Source organism: Amyelois transitella, chromosome 3 (assembly GCF_032362555.1).
Source record: "Amyelois transitella isolate CPQ chromosome 3, ilAmyTran1.1, whole genome shotgun sequence".
In the NCBI taxonomy this organism is placed as follows: domain Eukaryota; kingdom Metazoa; phylum Arthropoda; class Insecta; order Lepidoptera; family Pyralidae; genus Amyelois; species Amyelois transitella.
This window is the reverse complement of record NC_083506.1, coordinates 8,324,254-8,332,910: the sequence shown is the minus strand read 5'-3', so window position 1 is coordinate 8,332,910 and position 8,657 is coordinate 8,324,254.

Below are 8,657 nucleotides of genomic sequence, written 5' to 3'. Positions count from 1 at the left end.
TTCGATATTCTAACTGGTTTCGTATGAGAGTATTTTGACAACAAGATATAGTGACAGATATGGGCGTGCGGACATGTATACAAGGGATTGCGAGCGGTGGATTAGAGAAACGGATTAGAAAATGTGTGTCCGGTTACTTGCGACATAAAAGTTTACTTGTACTTAGGGCGTTTGAAGGTTTATATAATGTGCTGTCAATTCTTAAAATAGATGTGACAAGATCGAAGGAGATTGAAATTCTGTGTGGCCTAAAGTCATTATAAAGGCTACGCCAACAGACACGAGGACACTGTTTTTCGATTGTATGTGGATAGTTGATCTAGAGTTAATGATGACAATATGTTGATTAAGTACCATTACTAGTTTTATCAATTAATAGTTATTTAATACGTACAAATCGCCAATAAAAGCCAAAACTACTACAATACATTCGTAATCAGAAAAAGAGAAGGAAGTACTAAAATTTCATTTATTTCTCTTCCTTATTTTCAGATCCTTACTAGATTCTCCTGTAAAAGAAGAAAATCAAATGATTGAAAACTAACTGATATAGTATTCGTTTTTCCTAAAACCGACTACATTTCGGCTTCGTTAAAAATTACTAGTAGTGGTAATTGGTTCCAGTGAAAGAGACGAACCTTATCGTCAAATCAGACATGGGTATGAGACATGGAAGCTGCGCTCGCGTTTGTTCAACCTAACGAACTTATCTGCCGTAACTCCAAACATCACATCATAATTGGAGCACAATAATTTGAGTTACTTTCTCCAATCCGACGATTAAATGAATTCATAAAAATTCACACACATGCACGAATTTTTACAATTCTACTTGTTCAATTACTTTTAGTTTCTATTGTGTATTATAAAGAAAGACAATGTGTATTACAAGCGCAGAGGCTATTATATTAAATATAAACTTTTGCATGAGGTTTTTCTTGTGTGAAACTTATTTTTTACAAATTGTTCTTTTGAATTTTTATGAACAATGATTTAACTTTAGCCCGCTAGTCTACTATTTTTCAACGATTTCATTTAGATTGACTTCGTATTTGTTCTTATTGACAACTTCACTAGAAATTTGTCATAAAAATTGCTATACTACATTTAAATTATTTGTTATCAATTGTAAATCCTATTATGTTTAAGCATACTCAGGAAAAAGGTATCAAATAAAAAAATAAACACAATAAAGTAGTTATGTGCAGTTTCCATCGTTATCAATCATATGAAATAGATAATAATTTATTTAACATAAATCATCGACGTGATAGAGCCCTTGACAATAACGCAGTAACAAAAGTGAAAACTACGCAATTTCCCATTTATTACTTTAAACGGATTACAGATGGGGGCTGTATCTGTTTGTCAACTTGTTACAACAAGATACGGGTATTATTTAATTCATTGAAACTGTTACTTAAACCATACAAAACACTTTATAATCCTAAGTGATTGATTACTTGTGTTAAAATACGTTACTTATTCAATTAATTTCTTCTCATTTCATAACGTTAACATTTATTTGAAGCCTCTTCATAACGTTAATATTTATACCTTACAAAAACAAAAAAAAATTACTACTTTTCAGTTAAACAAATAATGTCAAATTTGATACAGAATAACAATCTTGAAGCCTAAATAATTTCTTTTCAACATTTTCACGAAATAATTAGAGCTGTCTCGCCGAAGACTGGAAAACTGTTATTAAATGTAGAAAGTACGGCATCACTTTCAATTTCAAATTAATGAAATAGCAGTTAGTTTATTTTATAATTGTTTAATGCCTTTAGCCTAAATCGTTTGGAACAAGCGTCAAGATAGTGCCGCGGGCGACAGAATCGATCACAACAATAAGTGGAAAGCGGTTAGTCCACCGATCGCCGTTCGCATAACCGCATTCCTCTCCAAACTTAGGCCAAAAATAAATTTAATTACGTAAATATTTAACATACCTATATGAGATTTATTAACTGATTAGTATTTCTCTAACCCTTTTTTAATATTATATTTTCCAATACAATATTATGATTATTACAATATTAAGTCAAATGGCTGAACGTGGCCTTTCAGTTCTTCATGACTGTTAACTCTGTCTATTCCACAAAGGATATAGACGTGACTATATGTATTTTCCAATAGCTTTTAACACTTGCAACGTGCAAGTGATTTTGTGTTAATTTCTAACTATGTCGTAAAAGGCGAATAAGGGATAGGCTAATAAACTTGGGATTCTTCTTTTAGGCGATGAGCTAGCAACCTGTCACTATTTGAATCACAATTCTATCATTAATCCAAACAGTTGAACATAGCATATCAGTCTTTCCAAGGCTCTTGGCTCTGTCTACCCCGCAAGGGAAATAGACGTCATTATATGTAGATATGTATGCTCTAACTATGCAACGTTAGAATTACCTACATTCAGTATTGTAACCTCTTTCAGAATACAAAATGAAAAGTTTTATAGTAACAAATGGTAAACCTTTACGTTTCCCAAATAAATAAAAAACTCTTATTAGTGGTACACCTATTTTTATGCAACCTGTTGTTTTGCAGTGTCCGTGTTTACAAAGCATGGCTCGTGACTCATTTCCCAGGCAAAAGAAATCAGCTCCACTTCCGAATGGTGCCTCCGAACAATAGCGCACCTCAATTCCTTGTCTGTCATCATTATTGACGATCCAACACGCTGTGATTACGTTATCTACTTTATGATAGGAAATATTGGAAATTGGAATCTAAAGATTACTTGGATCGCGTTGATGTCTCTTGTATGGCGATTTATACCTTATATGAAAATCTTTTTGTTTCTATAAGCTTATTGAAACAATTGGTATCGTATTTAAGATGTAAATATGAAAATGTACCTATTTCTTTATCATGCCTTATTAAAATAACATTGGTTCTATTAAAAAAATTTCAACAATTCTAAAATCTTTGTTTAAAAATGCTCAATAGGCGATTGCCTTCTAAAACTAAGTGATGTAGTTTTAATATTTATTTTATTCCTTATATACTGACTATTGTCTTTTAATCTATATTACAACATCGTATTTAAGCTTTCGTTTTTTCAATTTAATTACATTTTGGATGTTCATCGACTTTCCCAAGATTAAATTAAGTTTTATTTTCACTCGGCATTCAAAAATACGTCTTTTGTGATAAAATCTGTATGTGCACTTAATGTTTTACTTTTTTGTCCTAAATGCATTCTTTAGAGGAATTTCAAATTCAACAAACAAATTCACATTTCACGATATAACTGAAATCACTAAGGAATTTAGTAAATATACACCTACATACATGTTTTTGAAAATAAATAATTCATTACATAAAAGTGAAATCTTCGACTTTTGCAGAGAGGAATGTCAGTACAGTACTCTCATAAATATTAGCATAATGAGCGAACGCTTGAAGTTAGTTTTTGTACTGAACTTTCGACAATACCTTCTGTCAGCAGTAGATAGTTGGTTTGTACTACTAGGTAGTCTTCTTCCACCTGGCTTTAGTCCCGGTTGGATCCTCAACAATCTGGACAGGAGCCCGGCGTATGCCTTTGACCATGGATCCGATCCTGGATTAGGTGAGTCTGGTTTTAAGCGGCTCTCATCTGACCTTCGCAACCGCAGGGGAACCTAAACCGTATTGGATCTATTATGGTAATATATCCAATTGCCTGAATGTGCAGGTTTCCTCACAATGTTTTCCCTCACCTTTAGACCATCGGTTAGTATTCAATCTAATGTAAATAACTTAGAAATAGTTATTACACATGGTCGAGATAGGATGTGAACCTGTACCTTTATGCCTATGCCTATACCTTAATGATTCGACCACGGACGCTCAGCACTACTATGGAATATGACAAGGGTCTTAGTTAAGCATTGATCAGGTGTCAGAAGAGAGGTGGGCACCTGACACACTGACTCGCTTTCCACACTGCAGGAACCGCTCGCAAGCTTGCTTACAAATTAAACATGGCTTCAAATATCGTAAAGTTCATACATACATATGATGTTGTTTGAATTAATATTTATTGTATGTGGGATGGGACATTTTATTTCCTGTATTAAATAAATAAACATTATTTAATTATATTTGACTGCTATATGGAATACTCAGTGAAGTGTATTCCACAGACAGAAACAGATAACACCAATGGTATTAGTTTCCGAAATTATGTTAAACTACTGGCAAAGTGCTCAGCAAAACTAATGTGAGTATGCTGATAACGCTGAGGCTAAACATATAAGATCCACGTACCACCGAGGTTCCCAGGTTCCGAGATAATATTACTGAAAGTTCGACTAGAAATAGGTACGCCGAAATGAGTAAAAGGAAGAAAGTATTTTTTAAAGTTCGTAATATATAAACAAAAACAATTCACACCGTAGTCTTTTGTTTATTACAAAAATACGATAGCAATGAAAATTTGGCACTAAGATGGAAATTACTCTGTGGGGTCAAATAAGGTATTTTTATGCATCCCTTGACAAAGTCTAATGTAGGAAAATTCAATGTCAATTATGTTATCATTCAGCTTAGATATACAGCACATAATACTCTGTGCTTACAGGTAATTGTTTTGGTTCAAACAAAAATTGTGCAACCACGAACAATTTTCTGAGCTATAGGTATTTTATACTTACGAGATAAATTCTCGTATCTCACAGATGAAACCATGCCTAGTGGTGATTAACTACTCAAAATTATCATTTTAATTCGATATGATATTATAATTGATGATTTAAAATCAAAATGAGCAATTTTTCTTAAAATAGTACCTAATATTCTTATTTATAAAGTTCTGTCGCGGAAAATAATATTTTATAGTAAAAAGTTATTAACTGTAAAGTTCCAAAGAAATTATTTCAGATTTATTTTTTTGCGAAAATCAGTTTCGATAACATGCACAAGCTTACCCGTTTATAATATAAAGTAGTATAAGGTATAATTGTTATGAAAAGCTAATGTTACAAATTGTAAACTTTAAGTTGTATCACTTGTAGTAAGACATCTTGACGGAAATTAAAACTGGACATGCTCATTAACGCTTTCTCCGCGCGTTTCCGTTACAATCGAGAAATACTTATAAACATATAACCTACACATACTTACACTAAAGGAGAAAGTTTATTTACCTGCAATAATTTATTGAATAATTATTAACAGAAATGCAAAAATTTCTATAAATGTACAATTATTAGATAGATACTAAAAGAAATGTATGATATATACAATTACAAATGCAACCGATATTACACTTCTGGCTTGACATCTGCCTTCCGACATTTCACATATAAATATAATGAACCGAAATTTATGGACCCCACCACCACTGAATCTTTTTGATTCAACTTTACCACGTCTTTTCGTGAAAGTTGGCTCCGTCTACCCCGTAAAAAATAATTATGATTATATTTATGATTGTTTTGTACTTAGTTAACGCTGCTTAAATATCCATAACTATAACCTACACATACTTATTCGCATTCTGAAGATGAATAAAGAAATCCGTATTTGCTAAGGAAATCTAAGAGATTGTAAGTAATTTTAAGTCAACATGCACACAGGTGCCAACCTTGTCTATGTTACGAAAATTTAGAACTAAAATGCTTTTGCAATTTACATTACAGTTACACAAGGCAGTACAATCCCTGGAGACTGGCAGAGTACCGTGACGTACTCTCCTAGGTTACAAAATCGGACGCATCTGAACAATAGCATGGGAAGTGCTACTTGCACGGATTTTGCAACCAGCGTACAATATGGCCCAGTAATAACCTGCTGTTGCTATATCCGCTAAGATAAGAAATAATGTCAACTATAATAAATTGCGGTTGGGTTTTTTTTGCCTCGTCTGTTGCTATAGGCATTGAGTATGGCTTCCAGTATGTGTTAGTAAAACTATAAAACCCATTTTTTTAAACTCTTATGGATCTTGTTTAAAACGCGCTTAAATATAACACAAAAAAAATATAAATAGATACCACGGATTTGCATCAACTTAAAGTCAACGTCTGCGTTAAGAAAAAAAAAATGTGGCAGACATAATAAGTATAATAACATCGTAGCAGCATTTTTCTTAACTCCATCTGCTAGATAAATCTGCAAGTCTTATCTAATGTATCGAGTTTATTTCAACCTATTTGTTACAATTTCACAGATTATAATATACGAGAAACCCCTCAGTACACCTATAAAATGCGAATTGTGTGACGCGTGACCTACTTTCCACACCGGCTACACCACATGTCGTTTCTAAAGTCACCTAACTCTTAATACTATAAGAATAAAGAACACCATCGGTACATCCGATGTTTTATTAAAAATCAGCTGCAAGTAGTTAAAGCGAACCGGCTACATGGAAATGCGCTTTTTTTAAACATCCGCGAAATGCGAATTATTATTATTTGGGTACGCGTAAGTGAAAGCAAAATTATGCAACTTTCTACTACCGGCAAACTTGCGCGCTCATCATTTTATCTTCTAGAAGAGGTTTTTATTACGGCAATGTAGTTTTAAATTTTCAGAATATATATAAGCAAGAAATTTACTACGAGCCATGTCCATAAGTTCAAAACAAAAGTTATAAGATAAAACCGTGATAGATGCAGCAACAGGATAGGATAGATACCTTAATTTCAATCCTATCTCAAGTATGTTCTTTTATAGATCGCAAATGTAGCAAAATATTATGAAGGATTATATTTTTTCGGACCTTATTTGATAAGTTAATTTTCAATATACATTAATTTTCATTTATTAAGTTTCATTTATATGAGCTAATAGGACTTTTAAAAAACATCCTGTTTACCGGGTTGATCCTAACAAACAAAATTGCATTTGTAGTGGCTTGAGTGGCTTTGTTAACAATTAAATTTATTGTCAAACTTTATGACACTAGTATTAATTAGTGTTAAAATGAAGCTAATAATTTGAATCTAAAAGACGACTTAGTCCTTCAAAAATATAAATTAACAATCTCACAAATTCACTGTAAAGTTCCTTCAATCCAGGTTAAACACAAAATCCATGTACCTTTTCAGGTGGTTTCAGGCACAGAAGAAACAGTTTCAGGATAACACAGCCAGCTACCAATCACTGCTCCAGAGTTCACACACCACTTATCCTTATGTCACAGGTTTTGTTCATCCGTCAGTCTGTCACTTTCGATTTCGCGTGCGCATTGGATGGTCTATGCGCATACTCGTGCAAGGTCTCAGTTCTCACTGGTCGCGGCGGGCGCAGTCTCTGCCGTTTTATACGCGTGAAAGTTCCGCGCGGACGTCACTATACCGCATCCCGGATCCAAGAGGACTCTGAGGCGAGGATTTTGAAATCCTTACTCATGTGATGTCATCGGCATGTGCCTTACCGGCTGATGCGGGCAACGCGTGGGAACAGCGGCTATATACGATGTTGTTGTACAAATTTGATAATTGATTCACAACTTTCCAATTTACGATTTTTATATTGAAGTCCGCATATGAAGTGTAAATGAATGTGAAATTAATTTGCATTAAAAAATTGACATACAGAAAAAATTACGCTTTAAATTTTTTCTGAAAATTTATCTTTTCTTTCTCGGTTGAACCCTTTTCTGGTGCTCTTTAAAACCGAAGATGACATTTTCTTCCATCCTGTAGGTATCTGTCTACCGTCTATCAATGTTCAACTACAGTTTTGTGTCCTTGAATTCACATTATCATCGCTGCCGACGTGCCGAGTTCCTACCAAAATGATTAAAAATAACGCAAATGTTACCTGTGTTTGACAAATTTAGACTCTGACAGAAACAATGAGTTAGTTACAAGATTAAAACGGATCAAATATATAATAAGTATAACTTAAATTTATATTTACGTGCGATAAACGCATTGGATGAGTCCTAACAAGTACAGAAAGTGCAAACATAGTAAAGACCATCGATACAATAATGGTGTGTATGGGCATTATGTCACATAAGTCCTATAATCAATTAAGTCCTAAAACACTGCATCCGATGTCTAAGTCATCTGCCACTTGTACGGATAATCTTCTCTTTACTTAATAAAAAATTACTCCTACCAGGTTTTAAAACAAACCAGCGAATACTATTGCCGTTCGAATAGAGCTCTTTACGCTTTGATAAGTTTTTCTCAACGATACTTCTAGGCCATGCGTCCTAGTAGTAGCAAGCGTACATGATATTCATGACGTCAGTTCGACTACTGCCATATATCTATGTATATTATCATGATAACCATCCAAATTATGATAAAGAGTACTAATCGCAAACCTACATTTAAAAACGAAACAATAAGAAGAAGGGAAAAATGCAAATCACGTCATTTAAAATATCACTACTTATTTTTTGTTTTATCGGTTCCCATGCCTTAAAGCAAACAGCTGATAAATGCAACCGGGAAAATGCTATGGTGAGAGAGATGTATTTAATGATAAAACCGGTATAGTCGTAACCCAAAAAATATGGAAATGGAAATACTCCGACTCTTACTCAATGTCAGAATTCTATCGAAATGTAGGTGAAACAAATGTTTCTTGACCTATTCAATTCCTTACATATGAGAAAGTTTTCAAAACATCTATCAAATAAAGATAAGAGTCTTCTTCAAAAGAGTAAACTTATTCAACTTTAAATATTTATACTTACG